The following is a 26036-nucleotide window of genomic DNA, read 5'->3' as shown; positions in this document are numbered from 1 at the left end:
TAATATGAATGGGAAGGACTTTAATGTAGGAAAAGTATAGACTTTAAATGTAATTGTTTCAACCATATAAAAGTTTCTTCCTTTGAGGAGCCAGAAGTTTCATTTAATATAAAAAACACAAGAAGCAAATAATGGTTACATCTCAATCAGAAGGAAAACAAACTGGATATAATGGGCATCTTACTGCCCAGCGACACTCTGAATGCTTTTACCTAACAACACTTTGAATTATTTCCCTTGAAGAATCCCTTGTTCCTAGTCTCAGTCAATTCCATGTCAACCTCACCCTGTGGTCAGGGACTGAGTTATGACCAACCAAACCTAAGTACTATCTCCTGCCATTCTGATGACATTCATAGTTCTCAAACTGTGGACCATGGGATATTCTAAAATTTCAAGAGAAACAAAGTGATTCTATGTCTTCTCTTGGACATCACAAATAACACTGGACTATAAAGGCTTACTTTCTGTGACATTATGTTTGTGAAATTGGTTCTTTGGTGGTGGTTGTGATAAAAAAAAAAATTTCAGTGCTGAGTGAAAAATCGAAGTGGAACAAGAATAAGGGTGGTGTTGTCCAATCTGATTCCAAGGTTTGAGAAGTTGTGCAGGGCCTCATGCATCCCATTAGTAATTGTGATTATTTAAAAAAATCAAAATTTTAACTTAGGAACATTTTATTTTTGGAACAGCTACTATGCTGTTAAAACATATACTTACTAAGATGTTTGGGCTTAATTATTTAATAAATAGAAACATTTTGTATTTTGTTTAGCCTAAGGCATGAAAAAACTACTGACACACAGAGTGATGTGTACAGAAAAAGTTTGAGCTCACCTGGATTAGGTGATGGATTCAGGGATGGGCACAAAATGCAAATCTAGCCAATGAATTCTAGGGCTAGACTACTATTCAACTACTATTGTGAAGAGGAGCTCCCTTTCTTTGGCAGTGATTTTGTGATCATAGGAGTGGACCGTATTTGGAATGTTCATAGGTCTACAATGTGGACCTTGAAGATGAAGCCAAACACAGTGGACCAAGAGGAAAAAGGAGAGAAATTGGCATCTTTATGACATTTGAACAACTCCTACAAGACACATATGAATCCTGTGCTGTCTGGACTTTGAAGCTCTATGAGCCAAGCAATTCCCTTTATTGTCTTAGCCCTTTTGAAAACCAGTTTATTTGTAACTAACTTAAAATGTTACCTTGAAAGGCAAAAATCTGTAAAATCCTAGTTTTTGAAAATTTTATTAATATAAAATTTAGATATGGAGAGATCACTTTTTATAATACTTTGATGAGAGACAAATGGGGATGGCCTTGGATGCTCACTTGCTTCCTTCATCTGGCAGCCTCTCAGGGAGCTAGTTCCCTGGATTGAACAAGCCTGGAACGAGGCCATTGGATGATGTCCCTACTCTTGACACATGAGGATGTTTCCGAGACACTTGTATGTATTCCCTACTATGGTTCCTGGATTCACAGATCATTTGAAATTGCTCCTTAGAAAAACTGTTACTTAGCAACTCTTATGCTAACCTATACATTTTTGTTTGTTTGTTTGCAAGCTCTTCTTCCTGCTGGCCAAGGCAAGTCCCATACCACCCACCACTATAGTCTCTCTCTCTCTCTTTATATACACACATCTTCACATGATAAATATTTTTATGACTTGCACAAAGAGCTTAAAATGTTTTTTAAATATAGTTTCTGAGATAAAGATCAGACAGAGGAATATTAAGTAATAATTAGAAAATGTGTTATTGCTTATTAGTGCAACAGTATTAAGAGGGTTTAGGTAAATATTGACTGGAGCAGTTATAGAGGACTTACTCTCAGAAGTGCTTTATAAGCTGAATAATTATGAATAATTATCTCCCATCATGAAATAGTTATTGCGAGAGTGGCCCAATGTGTGATGTAGGTCATCAGAGTCAGAACATACAGCAGCTTGTTAATTAATAGCTTAATAGCAACCCACATAACAATGATAATAACAGACCTGTTTCTATTGATTTGGAAGTTAATCCCTAAAATGAAATACTCAGTCTTTTGGAAGAAAATGAAGTCATCAAGGAGTTGTGTACTATGAAACTATGAAGTGGGATATTGGCAAAACAGCTGAAAGTGAAGTTCCCAGGATTTAAGGTAAAACTTCTATCTTGAATGTTATCAATTAGTTTCTTTTTTTAATTGTCTCCGTAAGAGTTGTCATATTACCCATTTTTTTAGGGAACCATTCACATGGAATGCAATGAGTGAGGTGATCTTGTTGATTGGCTTCCTGCTCAGAGTTCCCGCAAGTATGCCATCTTTATTAGTGATGCTTTAAAGATGAGTCTTTGTTTCTAAAGTGATACTTTTTAGAATGTTGTTTAACAACTAAGTACCAAAGTACAATCCTAGGAAATAAGGACTTTAGAAGGTAGAACATCAGAATATTAACTAGGTAAACCTCACTTGGTTCTATTACTACAAAGAGTTCTGATTATCAATATTTACTTCGTATGTAAATTTGAACTAGATTACAAAGTCATCAGAAGACAAACTCTATTTTCTAATGCTCAGCAAAGTATTGAGACGAATGACCCCTAAATAATTACCATCTAAGAAACCAGAATTGAAAGACTATCATGTGGGAAAAAAATTTATTTGTCCCACAAATGATATTACGGTTTAAACCAAAAGGAAAATGCACGAATAAACACATTTGGGGCAGAATTAGCCAATTAGAGCTTCTACCAACGAGACAGGCTGTCTAGCAGAGAAGTGAGAGCCCCTTCATTCTGTGATCAAGCTGGTACTAAACTGTCATCTGTCAAAGAAGTTTTATGATAGATATAACTAAATTAGGAGGAAGGCTGAGAAAAAAGATGGCCTTTGAGATTCTTGATTCTACAGTGATTCTATGATATTCTAATTTCCAGTGAAATGCTACCAGTAATAAATTGTAGCAATCTGGTACATGGTTACCTCTAAGTCACTGGTGAGCTTCACTGCACTAATCTGTTTGTTTGGATGTTAACAAAGATGGAGCTGTTGCCTCATGAGATAGATCTCTATATATTTCACCTTCATATAGTTGAGCATTACTCAAGTATTTATTGACTTCTTACAGAGTAGAAGTTTAAAGCATGTGCAGTGCCTATAATGCTGCCCAGTAAATAACAAGCACTCATTTAATAGTTTTTCAATGAAAGAATGTGTGAAATCAAAAATATTGTCTGTTGTACTTAAACTTGCTAGTAATAAGACCTTTCGAAAATTGTGTAATATCTTTAAGCCAGCCGTGGTTTTCTCTGTTTCTTTAAAATTAGGTTTCAAAGTAGAACCTAGCCTGTTTTTCTTCCCCAAATGGCCTGCATAATGTTGGCTGTCATTATGAATAAGTTATTGAATAGGGCCATGGAAATAAAGGGGCACATATGAGAGATCCTACTGGGGAAATAAACACAGGAATACACAAGTCAATGACCGTTCATCTAAATCACTTTTCTTTTTGATGTGTGTGATTGGGCAGGGAAGTAGGTAAACTTAAGTGATTTTAAAAAGAATTATGGGAGAATATGCTTGTGTCCATTTTGTAGATTGGTAAATCATATAGTGTAAATTGATAAGACAAATTTCATCTTCCCAACTTTAAAACTTACTGATTTTGACTTACCTTTTTAAAAAAAAAAAAAAAAAGATTTTATTTATTTATTCATGAGAGATAGAGAGAGGCAGAGACATAGGCAGAGGGAGAAGCAGGCACCCTGTGGGGACCCTGATGTGGGACTCTATCCCAGGACCCCAGGATCACAATCTGAGCCAAAGATAGATGCTCAGTCACTGAGCCACACAGGTGTCCCTAATTTTGACTTACCTTGTGATAAATACTTCTTAAAATAAGGTGATGATTCTCAAGGTTGGCTATACATTGGAATCACCTATGGAAACTACTATGCCTGAGATCCAACCCCAGAAATTCTACTTCAATTGACCTGGAGTTCCAGAGATTTAAGAACCTCCCCACCCTACTCAGATAATTTTAGCATGCAGCCATTGCTGAGAATTGTGTGGGCAAGAATAGCACTTTTTAAAATCACCTGCTCTATTTAGGATATTGATTGCCTGTTGGACTAAGTGTTTACAGAGCACAATGAGACTGAATTCTATAGGACTGTGGTTGTCAAAATATGGTCCTTAAGCCAGTTGCATCTGTTGGGCCCTTGTTAGAAGTACACATTTTAAAAAATCAACTCCAAGTTTTCTGAAACCTAAATCTAGGATTAGGACCCCCAAAAAACTATTTTTTTTTCAGGCTTTTTAATGCATTCTCACTTGAATATCACTGACACAGGAAATATGAAATTTAAAGGATCCCTGTAAAGCCTCTTGTCACCAGCTACATTTAATTAATGTTTTCAGGTTAGAAGAAATGGCATGGGGTAGGGGAATTAAAATTTAAAGTGAAAGAGCAGGCTGGGTGGCTCAGCAGTTTAGCACCTATCTTCTGCCCGGGCATGATCCTGGAGACCCAGGATCGAGTCTGACGTCAGGCTCCCTGCATGGGGCCTGCTTCTCCTTCTGCCTGTGTCTCTGCCTCTCTCCCTCTCTCCCTCTCTCCCTCTCTCTCTCTCTCATTCTGTCTTTCATGAATGAATGAATAAAACCTTTTAAAATAATAATAAAGTGAAAGAAAATCAGGAGGAGGTCATAAAGAAGCTTCCCTCCCAATTAAGGTAAAGAACAGTCTTGTGAGGAGCATTAAATAATATTTTGAGTTGAATAAATGATGGCTCAGCTTTGACAAAATAGAGATTTTTAAATTTAAAATGTGAAGGTATTAAACCGAGGTGCCAGTGCTGACCTAGAACTAGGTATAATCAAGCAAGATAAGGCAAAAGAAGTATATAAGATGAATATAAGAAATAAATTTCTACAGTAAGGACTTTTTGAATTGTCTCAATATGTTTAAATCTAAAAGATAATGCTTTGAATATATGTATCAATTATTCATCTGAGCTAAATAATACTATAGATGAATAGAATAAATGTTATAGATATTTTCTAAAGATTATAAAATTAAATTCATACATTATCTGAAAAAAGAATGACCCCAGAAGACTAGGTCTTCATCATCCTCTTTTTACCAGCACAAAATAAATACTGAAATAATTGTTCTCTTGAATAGCACTAAGGCCAATTCTTAAAAGAATGTAACCTTAGAACTTGGAGAAGAAGCATGCCATTCTCAGTATGAGTCATGAGGTTGTACTTGCTTGATTTGGGGATAAAATTAGAGATAGAAGAACAAGGAAAAGGTAGTTTATTGGAGAATTTAGGGGCTAGAAGGGACAGGAATGTAATATTTTCTTCAGAGTTTTGCCCAGTGTTGACTCTGCCCACAGAATTACTTGTCTATAAAGTATTTTTGTTTACAAATATTAGCAACATTATGGGTGTTTTAATATAGATGTACATTTGTTCATTTTAAACATTAAATATTTTCCGAGCAATGATTGATAAGACATGTGCATTGCTTTAAGATATACATTGGTAACTTGAATGTTTTAAGACTGTGGGGTGCAAAGAAATAACCCATAAGCTTTTCATGCCAACTGTTTCAAAACTATAATTTCTTCTTAGCATCTTAATGTCTTATTTTTTATTTAAAAATTAGATACTGGAAAATGCTAAATGTACTAAATTATTTTGCTGCTTATTATCCTGCCAAAAGATCTAGGAACATATTCTTAAGTTAATGAGTGAATGATATTTAGAATGTATTACAAATTTGGGGAAGATCTCATATGCTTAATTTCATGGTAATAGACTTACTCATTTCATCTGCCCATTTTTTAGAAATACCATCATATACCATGTGAAAGTCACAGGAAAGCTTCTGTCAAAGGATTAAATTCAATCTTTGTATGCAGTAACCACAATAAGAGATATACTTGGATCTAAATTGCATAGGGACTTCAACAGCTGTAGAATGAGACCCAGAGGACCATGGTCTAGGGAGACATTGGGGTGACAGCTATCACAATCAATCCTCAAATCTTATGCTAGATTAAGATTAGCATTAATATGCTGGGGTCTAACATGAGTGGTCATGAGGAAAACTAGTTGAGAATGCTTGTGGTTCAGGTTCAGTTAGTTCAATGAGTAACTGGCCTATAAGCAGTTCTGGGTATGAAGTATTGAGTCAAACCTCTTAGGAATGAAAGCTGACAGGAATGAGTCACAAAGTCTGGACTCTAGTCAATCAGATTGAAATTCACAGGGATACTCAGGTGCCAGAAGAATAGCTAGCAGTCCATCTCATAAATAAAAGAAGTGTTTTGGGTTTCCTACTAGGCAAAAATTTTCATAGATCAGCAAAGACCATGGACACATAGGTCATATGGTGACCTTGGTCTAAGGCAACCCTCACCTGCCAATGTGTATGGAAGCTCCCAAAAATAACCTGACTCTGTAAGGCTTAGTGGGGGACTGGGCAGTGTTGAACTTGTAGATTGAAATTCATAGAATTTCTAGCTGGGTAGGAATGAGAAAAATAATATAGACTTAGGCTTAGTGAAAAAGGGATCGTGGTTCTTTATGATGCATAAAGGGAATGGCAGATTAAGTGATATGGTTCTAATGGTATTGAATTTCTTACAAAAATGACCAATAATTTGAGTATGAGTCTCTTTGAAGTATTTAACTAACTAAAGAAAGGATTCTTAGTTTCTTTCCTATGCTTCTCCCATTCCGAGGCAGTATCCAGACTTCGGCTAATTTCTGTGAAAGAACTGTACTTCCATTCAGAGTATAGTGAGTACAGAGTGTGCAGTGGAAATGCCAATTGCTTTATTAATGATAACAGTAGAAAGGATTGAATAATTAAATGACTATTGTACACAGAGGTTTCATGGGGATTTGTAATTTATAAAACTTTTTTTTCGATTATTCAGAGGCATAATGTGGAAAAAGATGAAATTGAAAAGCAAATTGAAAATCTCATTAGTGATGTGGGTATCTCAAGAGTTGATAACAGGTCCTACTTCTGTGATGGTTTGGGCTTTTCAAGTAAAAGGCAGACAGACATGATAAGCAGCAGGCAGGCATGAGTGATTGATAAAAAAGTGTTATTTAGTGTGTTTTGGGTCAGGAAGTTATTGAAAGGGTTGATTGATTCTGTTTAACAGTATTACCTTCCTATAGTTTTTCTCCATTTTTTTAAACAGTCTTTTATTCAATTTATGGATAGAGTTGCTAGCTCCCCAGATCAATGTCTTATGATATTTCATTATTGTTTGTTCATTTTCTATGAAACTAATACTTAATTCAATTGTTTTTTTGTCTCCCAATTCATTATATTAATTATTTATTTCTGCTTTTCTCTAATTTAGAGGTATTCTTGACATATACATCCTTTGTGGTTATTTGAAAATAATTAGATAGCATGACCTGAGATTAGCAATGAGGTATTTTGCAGATGTATTCCAAGTTTACGCACTGGGAGAATAACTCAACAAGCAGTAGTGGAAACAAGGCTGGAGAAATGGGGAAGATTCCATGAATATCCTAGGAGTTATTATAGAAGAATAATTGGGAAATCCACTTCCTGGAGCTTCTAAGGGAATATGTTTCACTTTCAAGTCTCATTTGGAAAGTATTTGCTTTACTATTGTACAAGAGATCCAGTTAAATTTCTTGTTACTCTATCCAGAGAATTTCTATCTAGTTGAGCAACAGAAACTAAGAAAAGCATAGAAGGAAAATTTTCTTCTCATTTCTTAAAAACATCAAAAGGAAAATCAAGAATAGTTAAATATTGGCATATTTAATGGGAAAATAATGATAAACTATGACAGTTTCAATTAAGAGTCCCTTGATTTTGTCAAGCTTCACTGAAGGAAGATTTTAATTCCTCCTGTGCTGTGCTATGGCCAACCTTGGACTGATGTGTCATATATTCTTGTGTTTTACTGAATCCACAACAGCCTAAATCAATGCCCCAAAGACCCACAATAGGTTTAAATTAGTGATCCACAAACTTCCTCTAGTCCAGAAAGCATTTCTTTTGTTTTTTAAAAGCTGTTTCCTATTCCCCAGTCTGAATTAGTATGTCTTGGATAGGATGCAAGATTTTGCATTTTAAAACAAATACTCGAGATTTATGAAGGAGTATGCATGGATGGAAATCCTTCTGTTACTGAGTCGAAACATGTATTCTTCAAAGTGGCCTTTTGAATGATGAGAAGTCCGAAAATTTAAACACATGCACACACCCTTGAATGCCAAAAGTCAACAAGAGGAAATTCTGCTAAATATACTTATATGAGAATTCTAATCTAAAATTTAATTGGCATGTCAACATAGTGAATTCTATGAGTATGATCATGATATATAATTATCAGTCTATAATTACCTGGACTAAGGCTTTTGTTCAAGTCATTTCATGAAAATACTTGATCTTTTTGATATCTCTCCTCCCCCCCCCCAAAGAAGGTAACAGAATAAAACAAGAAATGTGCAAATCCAAAATTGATATATTTGTGGGGATTTAAAGATTCTAAGTATTAATAGAGGTATGTATTTATTGTGTATGTTATATATATATATATATATATATGTCTTAATATGCATTTTATAGTCTTCAGCATCATGCCCAACCTAATCATTGGTGTTAGTAAGAATATAAAGAATTAACACATTTGTCCTTGTTCTCAGAAGTTTCCTAATCTTACTAGGAGGGTTACCTATGTCCACAATAGAATAAAGTTGTGGTGAAAAGCAAGACCTTTTCAGGAAACTAAGTCACTGGTGTTGACAAGCACAGGTATGGAGTCAGGTTTAATTTGGGTTATAGAGCACAATGTATGTAACATAGAATAAGGACTTAGCAAAAAAAATATACAGAGATCCTGTGAGAAATAGCATTAGTTTAGGTTTTGATGGACTCAAAAAATACGGAATTGATGTGACAATTTCACAAGTTATAATTTGGAAAATACAGCCTCAAATTATTGATTCCTACTCTAAGATTAATGCAATTGTATTAAGCGTTACGGTAAAATATGTTTGGCTTCATAAATTAGAGTTTCTCTCTGCCTCTCTGGATTGAATTACAGATGTATGTAATGACAGTATTTTGTAAAAAGAAAAACAGAGTATTGTGTTTTTCTCTTTTGCTTTTTGACATGCCTGACTTTCTCTCTTATCCCCCCATAGAGTTTAAAAATCGGACTTCTGGGGTCGAAAGTGGGGTTAAGATTGGTAGCAGGAATACAGAGAAAGCTAGAACTTCTGGAGCTCAAAAATAGTAGTATGCTTTAATATGACAAGATCAAAAACCAGCTATAACTGAGAGAATTTTCTACTCTCCTTTAGGCCCTGTTTAGCATCTAGCAAAGAAGAGAGAAGATATATTAGATAAATTGACAGAAATAGAAGACAGAGATTATTAACACACTTTTAGAAACTGTAGAAGAACACTTTTCTGCAGGATCTCTGAACAAAATGAATGATCCCAAACCAACATAAGAAAAATGTCAAATTATTAATAGGGGTGGAACAGCATGGTCAGGCAAACAGGACTCTGTATTTCTAAGTCTTCCTTTGTTCTCCTGTCCTGTGAATGTTCCATTGAGAGGTAGCATGCTTGATGTCAGTCACACTGTGTAAGAGTACCTGGTGGTATCACCACAGAGACGCAGATTACAGAGTCTGAAATAAGTACCTAATTAAATACATGGCAGAGACAGAGAGACATGAGAGACAAGAGAAAATTGAAGCAGCTGGCAGGGCAGAGTACCAAAAAATAGGTATTTGCAGCTATCCAAATCCTAGTCTGTCTGTCTGTCTGTCTGTCTCTCTCTCTCTCTTTTAATATTTTATTTATTCATGAGAGAGACAGAGAGATAGGCAGAGGGACAAGCAGATTCCCTATGGGAAGCCTGATGTGGGACTTGATCCCAGGACCCCAGGATCACGACTTAAGCCAAAGCAGATGCTCAACCACTGAGCCACCCGGGTGCCCCCCAAATCCTAGTCTCTTAATGGTGGAATCCAGAGGCAAAACCGGGACAGATACATCGCAGAGGATTCTACTCGGGAAAGGAATGATAAATCTCCTTACCTAGTTACTGGCTTACTCAAATACTTTTACTATACTCACATACCACTTGAGAGTGTCTGGCAGAAGAGGAGATGAATGTGGACTATTGAGTAAATCATCCAGTGTAAATCAAAATGAATCATTTGAATTATTACGTCTTAACAGACTTAAAAGCAGATGGCCTGAAATACGGTTGTTTTATAAAACAAGATGCCCCCAAATACGGTTGTTTTATTTCCTCACTATGCATAGGTATAAGCCTTCTAAGAAAGATCAGATCAGTTAGAGAAAAGATAGGTTATTATATCTTCTCCATATGTTTGGGTATAATATGAATAGACTTGTGACCCAGATACACACATACACATAGCCTTCATAAAGGTGAAGATTAATTCTCAGAGATAGGTAATGAGGAAGAAAATCATTTCCTTACACAAAGTGTAACCTTTGTCATCCTGGGACTATATGAACATGGATGGGCAGAGTGATGCCACTTTTCTCTTTAGTTCATCTTTTTCAGGCTCTGCCTAATGGCTTGCTCCTGAAATTAAAAACAAAACAAAACAAAACAAAACAAAAAAAATAACAGGTTTATTACAAAGGCCTCAATAGCCTACCAAGTGCTACTCAAAGACTGGTAAAAATGTCTCTCTCTCTCCCCAGCTCTAATGCCTATACTTCTGAAATCTCTCAAGTTCCAGAGCAGCATGTGTGTTCATACAAGAGCAAAGTAATGCCCTCTCTCCATAACTGTCACATTTTATTGCTTAGATGCCAAAATAATTGTACCTGAGCCCCAAACCAAACCATAGTCTTTAATGAAGGTATTTCCATCGTCTATTACTGATACCCTTCTAGGCTTTTGCCCAAACACCATACAATTCCCTCCATAAAGCTTTTTTTTTTTTTTTTTTTGCCTACAACCTACTTCTTAACAATGCATCCTATGTACCCTAGTTGCAAATGTAAGGACCCCCATCCAGGTCAATGGATGCAAAACCATTCTGGGACAGGGCCACTTCATTGCACAAGTCTAATATTCTGAGTTATGGAGGCCCTTTCCAGGCATTGGCTGTGATGTGTATGGAATGTCATACAAATACACCAGCAAGTCTGAGCTCTTTGATCTAAAATATCTTGTTCTAGAAATATGTATCCTTTAGTCAAGTAATTCATTTCTATTTTATTCTTTTATATGTATAACTTTATGTGCTAAAGATCAGACTAGGTCAGAAAAAAACCACTAAAATACTCCTAGTGTATTTCATAACAGTTCAGTGCTTTGTATAAAGGTGTAGTTTAATGTAAAGATTAATTGAAAAGAATCTCATGGACAAAGGAGTTAGACAATTATAGGATTTGAAGGGGTCTCCTAGTACCATAGTCCAGAGTTCTCAACTGTGAAACTATTGGCATTTGGGGATGGAGAATGCTTTGTCGCGGTGGGGGGGGGGGGGGCTCTGTGTTGTAGGATGCTTAGCATTTCCAGCCTCTCCCCACGAGATGCTAATAGTCCTGCACCCAAGTTATGGCGATCAAAATATTTCTTTGAGGTGAGAGAACAATAATTCTTCTCCCCACCAACTGAGAATCACTTTTTAGTCTTTTCCTTTTGAGAAGGGAAGTTGAAGCTTAGTGATTTCAAATGAGTTGATTTGGGTGACATTCAAGTCAAAGTAAAATCTGGTTAGAGGACTTTGTGACTTCAGGTACAGCATTCCTCTTGATGTCACCCTCAATAAAGACAGTGAAGACATACTAAATCTTAAAATACTGAAATTGTACTGTGATTCAACGGAACAAGTGACAAGTATATAGTTTACTGTTAATCAAATGTTTGCCTAGCTCCCTCTTTTTATTGCTTTTGATATAATGTCTGAAATAAGGTAGTACTACGGACAATAGAAAGAACAGGATTCAGTGTATTCTTTTAGGTTAAACTCTCTAACTGTTGTCTGCAATGCTGACTAGACTTTCTGAACTTTTTTAAATGGGAGAGAGGTAAGATTTATAAAAGATAAATTGATTGCTAAGTAACCTAAGGAAAACCATGAGATTACAGCTGAATGGTGACTTTTAGAAGGTGTAATTCTATGGCATTTCCCCCTTTCTACTTATATGTTGGGTCAAGTGAATAGAGGAATTTATTCCATTTTCTGTTCTCATTACAGATTTTGTCAGGAAAAGTGAATTATCACAGAATTTTATTGTGTGATACATTTGGTGAATTATAGCAGTGAGCAGAAGATGGTTAACCTCTCTTATAATTGTATATGTTGAGTGACTATTCTGCCCTTTCCAAGTGCTTCTGGAATAAAAATTTATCTCTTAATCTCTATATAAATTTCAGATGGTAATTCTTAAGTGAAATTCTTAGAAGGGTTAAGGGTAAATCCCTGATGAAGAAAAGTTTCTACTGATAATCTGATTTCAAACAAAAGCAACTTCCCAACAGTCTTTGTTATGTGAAGAATGTAAAAAAAAAATCTTTCAAATTTCCTAAAATAACATTTGATGCAGGACATGTGCTATGCAAAATATTGTGCTATTTTTCAGAAATGAGAACACTTATAATATGTAGATCCCCCACCTGACTGATTTCCTACTTGCTCTAAAATTTACCATTGACTCTCTCAAAAGATCATCATAAAAACTTGTTAATAAAATGAATTTCAGTGTTTTTTTTAAAGATTTTATTTATTTATTCATGAGAGACACAGAGATAGGCATAGACACAGACAGAGGGAGAAACAGGCTCCATGCAGGGAGCCCGATACAGGACTCGATCCCGGGTCTCCAGGATCATGCCCTGGGCCGAAGGCGGTGCCAAACCACTGAGCCACCTGGGCTGCCCAAATTTCAGGGTTTTATAGCAAGTGCAATAAGAGAGAGCAGTACCTTTAGAGGCTTTTAGTTGTGTCTCAGGGAAGATCAAGAGGAAGTTATGAAAAGACAAAAATTTGCATTAAAAATTAGGGAGAATGTGTATATATTCTTGTATTTACACAATTACCAGCTTATTAGCTTTATTAATGGCTTAAATGTGAGTATTTACCAGGCATTGTTTTAAATGTTTTACTTTTACTAACCTTCCAGTTCTGTGAGATATGTAACTGTAATGGACTTTTTTTTTTTTTTTTAACTTTTTGAACTCCTAGAGTTAAATATTTAATTTGGTATGGTTTACACACCAAATGTGGTAGAGCCGGTTAGAACTAGGCAATTGTAATGAACCTAAGAAGATTTTAATTGGAGATTGGGTGGCTCAGCGGTTTAGAGCTGTCTTCAGCCCAGGGCATGATCCTGGAGTCCCAGGATCCAGTCCTGCATCGGGCTCCCTGCATGGAGCCTGCTTCTCCCTCTGCCTTTCTCTCTCTCTCTCTCTCTGTCTCTCTCTCTCTCTGTATCTCTCATGAATAAATAAATAAAATTAAAAAAAAAAAAGATTTAAATTAAGGCCTTAGCACACAACTTACTCAATATATTGTTTCATTTGTATAGTTTTAAAACTAATTGCAAATGGCACTAGTTTAACAACTGGCCACATAATTTCAAGAATAGAATAATGGGGAGATGTTTTATTTATGTTTATGTAATCATTTGTGAATGGATGCTAAGTATGTGTGTTTAGGTAAAAGTAATGGGTTTTCTCCCTAAATTTAAGGTACACTCATGAGCTTAAGACAAACCACGAGGCTTGATGAACTCTGAGTTTTCTTTTGATTCCAGTAGCCTAATAAAAGGCACATAGTTAATTATATTATTGAATAGAAAAATAATATAATACTTGTGTTAAATATATAGCCAAGAATATGTATAATTTGTACTTTTGTTGAATGTGTATATATTATTGTTATCCCACTAAGTATCTTTTAAGTGTGTCTTAATTTGTATTAGCTATTGATTATAAGAACCTTTTAAAACACAAAAATATTTGATATGTCACTTGGCTGTTTGCTCTGAGTGAATTCCCTGGAGGAAGCCTCTGTGAATGTGGGCATGAAGAATTGGAACACTTAATTCAGTTATTAATAAAAATTGAAAGCCAAAAAAAAAAAAGAGGAAGTTATGATTTTTGACTTGGGATATGTAATCTTTAGGTGGGTCTAAGCAAAGACAGTAAATGGTCAACATAGTTCAGAATTTATCACATCATGGATTGGTGGATACAGCAAGGTAAAGATCTTAGTGCAAATTTGAGAAGTAAGTTTTGATCCTTCATACAAAGCCATCTTAGTTGAGTCATAGTCTTCCTTCTAGAAGTATTTCCCAGAGCAAATAATTTAATTATTTTGCTCATTCTCAGTATTGTTATCTGTATGCCTGGTCCCATTATTTTTTTTTAAGATTTTATTTATTTATTCATGAGAGACACACACACACACACAGGCAGAGACACAGGCAGAGGGAGAAGCAGGCTCCATGCAGGGAGCCCAATGTGGGACTCGATCCCGGGTCTCCAGGATCAGGCCCTGGGCTGAAGGTGGCGCTAAACCGCTGAGCCACCCGGGCTGCCCCTGGTCCCATTATTGTTTAACACATAGACAGAATATGCCTGATCCCAATAAGGAGGGGAAGGAAAATTATGTCCATTTCTGTTCCAAAGGTCAATTTAAATTCACAGTTACTATTAAGACCCTAAAAGAAATGTAGAAACTAATATTAAAAACAGAGCATTCTGGGTAAGAGAAGGCTCAAAACAACCCCACATAAGAACACTCTAACCCTGTAATTATTGAGAATACAGGGTAGAATTTTTTCTCTCAGATCTTTTGCTTGCCAGTTAGTTATTATATGCTCACTATATTGAAGATCCTAGGCAAGGAGCTATAGAGATATAATATGAACAATACATAGGCCCCTGCCAATCAAGCAGAAGTTACATTATCTTTTTCTCTGACTTATTGGGTGGGGAATTGGGATCCTTATTAACCAAGAAAGCAATAAAGATATGTATAGTGTGATCACTTTGGGCAAAGTTCTGATCCATAGAATATGGAAACCAAAGAAGTGTAAGATGTGGCTCTTACCCTCAAGGAGTTCACAACCTAATTGTAGAGACAGAAAATTTGTAAAAAATATTTTTTAAAGTTATAAATTGCTAAATTGTATGATACAGTTGAAGGATCAAGCAAGATGATAAGCTGTGCTAGTCATGTTATAATAAAAGAAGGTAGAGAAGGATATTTCTATGAAGTTCAATAGAACTTCCAAGAGGAAGATAAGGTTCTTTTGCATAGATCAAATTTAACCCTTTGATCAGTGTATGAACCCAGAATTCCTCTATCGGCATTTATTTCAACCTATTTTTAAACACACAAGTCAGAGATTTAGGGAGAAATATTTGAGTTACATTTTTCTGCAGAGCCAAAACTAGCTTGAAAACCTATATAATTAGTTAAAACTATTGAGTAAGTACACAAGATTTTAATAGCTTCTGCTAGAGCGACACATCTATAAGAAAGGGACTCAGATTCTCAGAAATTCTTCAGAATCAGAATTAAAACAATAATAGTTTAAGGTCTGAGGAGAGGAGCCTAAAATATAGTCATAGGTGAGAAAATGGATCCCACAGAACTGGCAACCTGTTCAAGTATAAGATTATCTGTTTCCTTCATATTTTATGCTTTTAACATGCAAATGTTAGAAAATACTCATGATGAAGTTATAGGAATTCAGAGAACAGAGACATTATCCATTTATTCTAAATGATGGATTTAGTTGCTATGCTTAGACATAGCCTGAGTTTATGCTAGTGATGCATTTGAATTCTGACTTGTGCATAATCAAGGGTTTATGAAAATATAAGAGCTTGTCATATGCAGCAAAGCAGTCCCAATTGTGACAATTCTATAGCAACTCATTAAGTAGCCCAAATGTCCTAGCAGATCTATTTTTAAAAATTATTTTATCAATAGTAAACATATAACTTTAAGCATACATACAAGGTGTACCACAAATTTATCCTACGTTATTACAGAATCCTTAAAAGAAAATTTCAAAAGAGAATTAAGTTAATCTACTGAATTTTACCTAGACATGTAAATTATAAACTGCATAGGCAGAAGCAATAGAGTTAGGAAGGGCATGTGATCACAAAGGAGAGTGAATCTTTGAAATGGAAAATGTCTGGAAATGGACTTCATTGTCATTTAGCTTTGATTCTGTGTTGCTCAACACCATCACTGAGCAGCAAACAGCTGGTGCAAATGAAGAAGGAGACCTGGTCTGAATATTGTGTGATAAAAGCCACATTACTTCAAACTCAGTTCAGCTGTTCAGAGCCTGCTGGTATTTACTCATGCCCCTAATCCACTAGGATTTTTATCTGTGATCCTTTATGCTCTAAATTCATTATAGCCTTTTTTACAACCTTAAATTTCTACCAAAACTGAGCTTTCCTAAGTTTTAGAGCCATATCATGGATTTAAAACAACAGCTAGGAGCCTGATTAACTAATTCATCTAGATGTTTTAAACTTTAAATGCAAGTGAGCAGTATCATAATATGCCACTTAACTCTTTTAAGGTATACTTTGTGTTTGATCAATGTCTTGAAGAATTAATGACTTAATTTAGAGGTTACAAATCCATGCTGGAACATTGAGAATGACAGTGTTTGCAGGTTAGCACTGTTGCATCCTTGTGCTATGCTTCTAACTGAAGTTGGATGCATGGCCTAGTGTCTGCCCGCAGGCAGAGATCAGGGATGACTTTGCACACATACACAGAATCCCCTGGATGTATCCTGCAGCCCATCACAGCTCAACAGCCCCTCAGAAAGCAAACTTTACCCATAAGTGTTACTTTTCTGCTGTGAGACCCTTACCTGTCTTTCAAGAGTACAAAGGTAGAAAGAAGGAAGGAAAGGAAGAAAATGTTGAAAACAACTGCCTTTCAACCAACCGTTCTACTGGTGTCTCTGATTCTATAAATAAGATAGGCATTATTGAGCACAATTTTGAAGAATCTCTCACCTTTCATTTCTGTGTTGTTATGCTTGTTTCTGTTATATTTCCAAAACATATTACTTTCCCATGTCCTGTTCTATAATACTCAGATTCTAAGACAATTTACAGGCAAAATTAAGATTTTTACATTTGCTTCTAGCTTATTGTCAAGATTAAACAGGATTCCATATTAGAAAGTAAATTATAAATTATAAGCACGTCACAAATATAAAGTATCCAGTAGCTCTACAGAGGCAGGAAAGAGAATGACCACCCTGAAATAGGGACATCTGAGTAATGGTAGTCTCATTTTTGCTGGATTTTTGGCATTAACTGAGTAAAATAGTGGAACTAGACAAAACTAGGCAAAGATTATTTTTTTTGTCATTGGCATTAACCACTTTAGTTCATAAATTCATGGATTCATTTATTTTCTTCATCTCCTCAGTCATGACTACCTCTTACATGCACACTGCTGTGGGAGGCAATGTGGAGGATTTAAAAGAATATAACCTCTGGTTCCTGACTTGTAAGAATTAGAGAGTAGTTGGAGAATGATACATTTAATAGAGACAGGAGATATTAGTAGAGAGAATGCCTAATGAGCTGTCAAGATGGTAATTTCAGAAGTGGATGAGATCATTGGGTATGGGAGCAGGGAGTTAAGCATCCTGGACAAAGTGGGACTTTTGCAACCAGGAAGAAAGAATAGGTAGGGATCTGAACCTCTCTGTCAAAGAAACAACGTTAATTGATCTCCTATGAAGGCCAAAGGACCTGTAAAGGGTAAAACTGAGTCTTCTGCACCTGGCTTCTATGGAAAATTTTTCTTCCCACTCATCCATTCTCAATTATCTGCCCCAGCCTTTGAAATCACTCCATCTTCTAGGAATATCTTTGCCAGTGATTCTGCTTGACTTGTAAAAGGAATTCATGCATAAAGGCTATTAACACATTCATCATCAAATGAGGTCTGCCACCAGATTTATGTCCAGACCAACCATACTCTTTACAATATAATCCATTAACTGTGCATAAACATGTTCAAACAATTTAGATAATGTGGGTAATGGTGAAACTGAGTGATAGCCATGCCCCAGGGTAAAATGATTCAAAACTGGTGGCATTTTAAATTTCCTGGCCAGATGTTAACTGATTGTTTTGATAGCAAATTAAACAGAGGTAAGAGGGGGAGCACTCCAAAGAATATCATTGCCAGATATATTTCCTCCCTAGATATCCCAGTATGGCCCCAAAATGGATTTATTCTCATTTTATTCACTTTGTTACTTTATACTTTTAGGGTGGCTTTGCTTAAATAGAAATTTTGCTCCATAGAATATTTTAGAACTAGGAGGGAAGTGTCCTTTGGGCCTTAGTTTTAGAATACTTTCCATGAAAATTCTGTATTATTACATTTCAGAGGAAATTTGGAATTTATTTTATGCAGTCCTAATCATATAGATGAGAAATTTGAGGTCCAAGAGGGTTAAACGGCTTCCCTCAGGTTCTATAGATCATTATTGGCTGCGCTGTTGAGGTGAGAACCTGGTATATTTCCTGTCTCCCCAGGATTTCCCAGGTCATCATACTGGGTTAGCTAACATTAGGTAACTCATGGACATTATCCTGTTAGAGTTAAAAGAGGCGATTCCCTGATGGTATACCCCATGATTCCCTGTATGATTTGGAGAGTTCTGTGTTAAAGGGGGTTTTTCTGGTTTTTCTTCTTGACAAAGTCCACTCTCAAATATTATTTGGTGCTTCAGTAGTACATTAATATCAATATTAATAATTGTATTGGGTTCTTACCACATGCCACACACATGATGAACATTTAACATATATAATCTCAGTTAATCCTCACAGTTAGCTTGAGAAATATTGTGAGTACACTTTTATCCATGGGAGACCAGAGACTCAGGTGAGTTATAACTTGCCTCAGGTTTTAAGGCTAGTAAGTAGGGGTGTAGGGATTTGAATTTGGGTAGTCTGACTAGAATATGTTTAGATACACTGGCAAACACAATAAATCAAATCATCTCTCTGGTTTCTCATAATCTGATTTCATAATTACAAAAGGATAGGAGGCCTGGAAATAATGATCTACACACTTACAGACTTAGAAAAATCACAATCAGTGATTTTGTTTTTCTTAAAATTAGGTCAATAATTGCAAGCACCAAAATAGCTGTTTCAATCAAGTTTTTCCAATTACTAGTTCCTAAAATGGAATGATCTAATAATAGCCCCTTCAGAACTATACTTTGAAACTATTTATCACTATTTAACAAAACTTTACAAAGTGCTTCTGTGAATGATAAGCAGTTCAGCCTATAGATGAAAGCACTAAGGCCATATAGCCTGCTTGAATTTTGGCTCAATATGCAGAAACTTCCCAGAGGATGAGTACTGTATAAATTTTAACTATATTATTCTACGCTAAGTGCCAGGTTCTAATAGCGAATACTTAGACCTCTGAATATAGGAAGATCTTTATGTGATGAGATATCTACTTATTTAACTTAAATTGAAAAAGATCTCTCAGGCTTCACATTCCTGTACATGTTATACTACCTAACCCTTTTAAAACCATAGGACTTGTTATAGGTTGGATTTTTGTAAGAAACAGACTCTGAGATGAAACTAGCATGTATGATGTTTATTAAAGAGTTTCCTGGGATCCCACACCTGTGAAAGGGAAGAGAAGAAATGAGAAGGCAACAGAGGGAGAATTTGTACTGTAATAAATTCCTAAGGAAGTCTCAGCCAATTCCATTTGAGAGACCTAGAATTGTCTTTTTGGATTGTCCTCATTTGTGTTGAGATGGCCAGGCCTTTGTATTTCAACATGAGTTCAGACTTTGTATCACACTGGGATGGCACGTAGGCCAGGCAGTTTGGAGAAAGCCAATTCCCAAAGGACTAATAGGGAAGACTGTTCAGTGACCGCTATGCTCCTGGCAGCTGGGCAATAAGGTTTTCTTCATAATTTATTTCATAGTATTTTCTTATTTCCATATCAATTTCTTCTTTGATGCATGCATTAGTTTTTTTATTCAAGTATAGTTGACATACAATATTGTATTAGTTTCAGGAGTACAGCATAGTGATTTGAAAATTCTCTGCATTACTGAGTATTCACCATGATAAGTATAGTCACTATCTGTTACCATGCAATGTTATTACAACATTTTGACTATATTCTCTGTGCTGCACTTTTCATCTCCATGACTTACTTATTTTATAATTGGAATTTTTTGCCTCTTAGTTTTCTTCACCTTTTTTACTCATCCTTCTACCCACCTCCCCTTTGGTAACTACCAATTTGTTCTCTGTATTTATAAGTGTTTTTCTGTTCTTCTATTATTGTTTTTGTTCATTTGTTTTACTTTTTGATTCCACATGTAAGTGAAATCATATGGTATTTGTCTTTATCTTATTTTACTTAGATAATACCTCGTTAAGTCCACCCATTTTCTAAAATGGAAAGATCTTATTACTCTTTTTTTTATGGCTGAATAATATTCCGGTGTGTGACTGTGCATGTAAGAGACAGAGAGAGGGAGGAATCACATCTTCATCCATTCATCTATCAGCCTATCAATAGACACGAGTTTCTTCCATATCTTGGCTAGTGTAAATAAATAATACTGTGACAAGTAGAGGTGTATATATCTTTTTGAATTAATGTTTTTATTTTCGTTAGGCAAATAGCTGGTGGTGGAATTACTGGATCACATGATATTTCTATTTTTAATTTTTTGAGGAATCTCCATACTGTTTTCCACAGTGGTTGTACCAATTTACATTCTAACCAATAGTGTGCAAGGGTTTCCTCTTTTCCACATCTGCCCTAACACTTGTTATTTCTTGTTTGGATATTTGCCATTCTGAGTGGTGTGAGGTGATACTTCATTGTGGTTTTAATTTACATTTTCCTGATGATTAGTGATGTGTTGAGCATTTTTCATGTGTCTGTTGGTTATCTGAATGTCATCATTGGAAAAATGTCTGTTCAGGTCCTCTTCTCATTTTAATCAGATTATTTTCAGCACTGTAGGTATTCTTTCTACACTTTGCATATTAATCCCTTATCAGATATATATCTTCCCCCATTTAGTACATTGCCTTTTTATTTGTTGATGGATTCCTTTGCTGGGCAGAAGTTTTTTATTTTGATGTTTGTTTTGGCCTTGGTTATTTATATATTTAATAATATCTAAATATAAAAATATCCTACTTCTATTTTTTAATGATTTTTAAGTTTAATTTCACTATTATGGAATATTCCATGATTTCTATTCTTTGGAATTTGAAGCTTTCTTAATGCAAATACATGGTCAATACTTATAATTGTTTCATGCATATGAAAAATGTTTATATTACAGTGACTGGATATATTCTGTAAATTAATTAGATCAAATTTGCCAACAATGCACCTTAAATGTATATTTCTACTGAATTTTTTGTTAATTTTATCTGTCAAATTAGGTCAGTTTTGTCATATGTTTGAGCCTATGTTATTAAGATTATTTACATGTGGAATTGTATTTTTCTGATACTGTGAAGTTTTCTTTGGCATTTTGAAGTGTATCCCTTAAATTCTCAGCTTGATCTAATTTCTTGAATTTGTTAGTCACGATTATGTAAAAGTCTATGCTGGGTAACTGTATTGGCTGAATCCACTGTTGTTCTGTTTATAATACCAATTTTTTTTCTCTTGGATTTAACTTCTTTTTTTTTATTATCTGCTTAATTTTTTAAGACCTGACTTTTTAAAGACTTGTTATATGAAATAGTTTAGAACTAGCATAAGTCCTAGTATAATATTTTCCTGTTAAGCAAAATTTGTATTTTTTTTTTCTAGGTGGTGGCTAAGGACAATTTAAATCTGGGGTAAACAATCTATTTTCAGTGTTTGAGATTATTTGAATTTGGGTTTGACCTTTGCAAGATTCCATTCATTTTGGACTCATTCCTATGATGGAACCTTCCATGATCCAATCCAGAGCACATGGATTTATTAGCACCAAATGTTACTGGATCCAGGACTCCAAAATTTATCCTCCTATTTCCCAGAGAATCTGAATGTTGATTTTTTTTGTGGGGTTTTTATTCCTGTTTCTGAGACTCTCACCTACATTTTAAAGAATCAGGACAGGTCTTCATAGAAGGGAAAAGTGAAACCATGTTCTGGGCTGACTACTCCGGGTTTTCATATTTTCCAGCTCCTACTGTCTTTGTAGCTCTCTCACGCCTTCAAATCCATGCTTTGATTTTTCCTTTTTGTCCTGTATGTGTGTGGAGGTGGATTCACAGGAAATTTTTTTTAAGATTTTATTTATTTATTCATGTGATACACAGAGACAGAAAGAGACAGAACATAGGCAGAGGGAGAAGCAGGCTCCATGCAGGGAGCCCGATATGGGACTTGATCCCGGGACTCCAGGGTCAAACCCTGTGCCAAAGGCAGACGCTAAACCGCTGAGCCACCCGAACTACCCAGATTCACAGGAAATTTTATCCAAAGTTCCTGTGACATTGGTAGTAGAAATAGAATACCAGTAGTTATTTTATTAGAATATGGAGTGTTTATTTTTATTACTATTATTCATAGTATAAGTTTATGCTCAATTTGTACTTTAGACATGCTCTCATATATATATTATAATACAGAGACTTTATAGTTATTGTCATTGGTTTGGACTATGTACAGAAGTAAAGTGACAATTCTAGTAAAATTTCTGTTCTCCTGAAGAAAGAAGTGTGTTACATAGGATGATCCTAAATGACCCTTGCTTTTTTATATAATCCCCTCTACTTGTGCATGAATATGATGAGACCTCACTTCTGTATTTCTTTAAGTCAAATATCTGGGATGACTCACCGAAGTTCTCTGATTAGGATCTCGCAATGCCAAAATAAAGATGTCAAGTAGGCTAGACTCTCATGTAGATGCTCAGGGGAAAGAGACCATTTTATACTCATCCAGCTTATTGGTAAAATTCAGTTTTTTGTGGTCTGCAGATCTGAGGTCCTTGTTTTCTTGGTGGTTGTAAGCCTAGAAGTGTTCTCTGCCCACATTCCTTCTTTTATGGCCATCTGCATCCTAAAAGCATCAAAGCTGGCAATGTCTTTGACTTCCCTTCCTTCTGCCATCAGCTGGGGAAAACTCTACTTTTGAAGAGTTTATGTGATTAGATTGAGCTCACCTGGAGAAACCCCCTTTCCTCAAATACTGTGAGAAGCTGGATGAGTATAAAATGGCCTCTTTCCCCTGAGCATCTACATGAGAGTCTAGCCTACTTGACATCTTTATTTTGGCTTTATGAGATCCTAATCAGAGAACTTTGGTGAGTCATCCCAGATATTTGACTTAAAGAACAGTGAGATAATGAATGGTTGTTTTTTAAGCCATTAAATGTGTGGTAGTTTGTTACACAGCAAACAAAATAATGCAGGCACATCTGAGAGTCATCACATAGACAAGAGATCAGGGAATCTTTGTGGAAGATTCTCAAAGGATGTTGACTTAACCACTGCTAATTATCAGAGACCATGGTGATTAGCTGCTTTGTTCTTCGTTCTACTTCATTCTCAATGCATTCAGTCCTTTCTTCCAAATATCGTATTGGAATTACTCTAGTCAAGCTTACAAATAACTTATAACAAATAAATTATTTGTTGTCTGATTTGATTGACTGTCTTCATTTAGTATCTTATTTGACCTCTTCACATGATGGAAAATGTTAATTACTGCCTAGACTCGTAATCTCTTTTCCTTTTAGCCCTTAATTTTTATTGCCCATGAAGTTTTATCTTCAACTCTTTTTCTCTAAATAAACACCTCAGCAATCTCTTCCATTCTCATTGTTCCAATGGTCCTCAATATGCTAATGCTACTAAAACTATATTATCAAGATATTTTTTACTGATTATATATAGGACATACAATCCTATATATCCAGCTTCTCAATTTTTATATCCTACAGGTTTCTCAAATTCAAGGCATTCAAAATTGAACTCATCATCTTTCCTTAAACATGCTTATGTTTTTGTGGCAATTAATGGCAGCAGTGTGCAGTAAGTTACCCTATACAGAAACTTTAATATTACCTTTAGTTACCTCATCATCCTTCTATACAATTAATACTCACATATTTTCAAATGTCTCTTAACATGTATGGCACTGTTTAAGTTATCAATTAGATTTTGTATCTTTAATAGTTAAGTCACACTAGTCCTATCTCTGCTGCAAGTAACATATAACTCTTCCAATAATATTTCTATCCCTTTTCTTTGCCAGAGTAACTCAAATTGTCTTTCAGATGCTGTCTTTTATATCAATTCTATTGGGAAACTTAATCTGTGTTCTGAGACTTCTCTTGACAGAGAGACCGTGTTTCATCACGGTCTCTGTGGTCATTGCTACAAACCTCAACAATTTTCTGATATCCATGTCTCAGTTGTACATTGGCCAAAGTTCTACAGAAATAGGTCACAATAACTTTCTAAATTGGGAAACCTCTGAGCTTGCTTGCTTTATTCCAATGTCACTGAGGCCAATAAAATGATAAATGAACAGAGTTGTACTTTAAATATGGAGCTCTACAGGTGTGTGTGTGTGTGTGTGTGTGTGTGTGTGTGTGTGTGTGTGTAGGTAGGTAAGTATTCCTACTTTAGTTCTTTTCCTTTGTGACTCTGTCTGAGTTCTATGCACCAAGTTTTCAGATGGGTAATTATGCCCTGGAAGAGATCTTAGCCAGAGCACCAAAGAGTTTCATAAAACTGTATCTGATAATCTCAAAATTATTTTCCTGAGATTAACATTTTATTGCTTCCTTTTGGTATCTTAGTAGTAGGGACACAGGAGAAGTTCACAGAAGAGACCTAAAAGCAGCTGAAGATTTTTTTGAAAGGCAGAGATGGTAGATTTTAAAGTTCCCAGGTTTCAGGCATTACTCATTAATATAAGAAGTCTTCATGGATGGTGATTTTAGTTGAACACGTTGTCCCTTTCTCATTCTCTCCCATAATTCAAATATGGTGTCTCTTTTTGGAGCTCCCATAGTACTGTGCTTACCCTTTGTGTGGCACTCATTACACTCTATGTGATTGCCTGGTTACTGCCTTGACCAGTAGTCAATAGCTATATGATGACAAGAGACTTCATATTATTCCCCATCATATCCATAGTGCTTAGAATGATAGCTAATGTACAGTAGCTGCTAGGTAAAAATGGTGAATTTAACTGATTCCAACAAAGACATGATAATAAAATATCATCACTGGCTTAGGGATCAACGAAGGACCTGATAAATTCACTGAACTTTCTTGGGCCTCAGTTGCTATACCTTAGAATGATATTAGAAGAGATTATCTCCAAGTTTTCTTTCCACTCTAACAGATTATAATTCTAAGGGGCTGAAGTGACCAGAACCAGTTTGACTTCATTTCTTGAGCACTTTTTCTTTTAGATGACTTCATTCCTAAATAGTCATTCTTCATGCTTGCACGTTGTTTGCCAGTAGTATGTCTCAAGGACTATACAAGCAGAAAAGAGATTTTTCTCTTCCCTAATAGCTTGAATGAAAGTCTTATACTTGATTCTTATCGACCTGAAAAAATGTGGTCCTATGCCCATTATTACTGTTGTGAGAGGAGATATAATTCACTAATTGATTTAGGCCTGGATCATGTACTTACACCTGTGTTGGAAGGTTGAGTCAGTCTCATTTAAACCATATAAATGTTTAATAAGATAATTATATGGAGAATTTGATGTTGTTAACCTAGGTAAGGAGAAAGCATGGTCACTATTCAAAAATGAATGCCATAAACATTAACACTTAGTGCCTCAAATGTGTTAAGTGAAAATTTAACATCTGGAGTGAAAGCATTCTCTCCTACTATATGTCCTTTGGAAACTTTGTTAGACTAAAAAGAATATGGATCCTACCCAGTATTGTGATTTGTATTTTTACT

The 26036-nt window shown here is 35.4% G+C and overlaps 1 protein-coding gene across 8 annotated transcripts in view; it reads left to right on the top strand.

Moving 5' to 3' along the window:
• Positions 1-26036, top strand: part of RIT2 (Ras like without CAAX 2) — a 476484-nt gene that overhangs the window by 341403 nt on the left and 109045 nt on the right. The window lies entirely within an intron of this gene.

The sequence above is a fragment of the Canis aureus genome, chromosome 6 (assembly GCF_053574225.1).
Source record: "Canis aureus isolate CA01 chromosome 6, VMU_Caureus_v.1.0, whole genome shotgun sequence".
NCBI classification, from domain to species: domain Eukaryota; kingdom Metazoa; phylum Chordata; class Mammalia; order Carnivora; family Canidae; genus Canis; species Canis aureus.
This window is presented reverse-complemented; position numbering and strand designations above follow the sequence as displayed.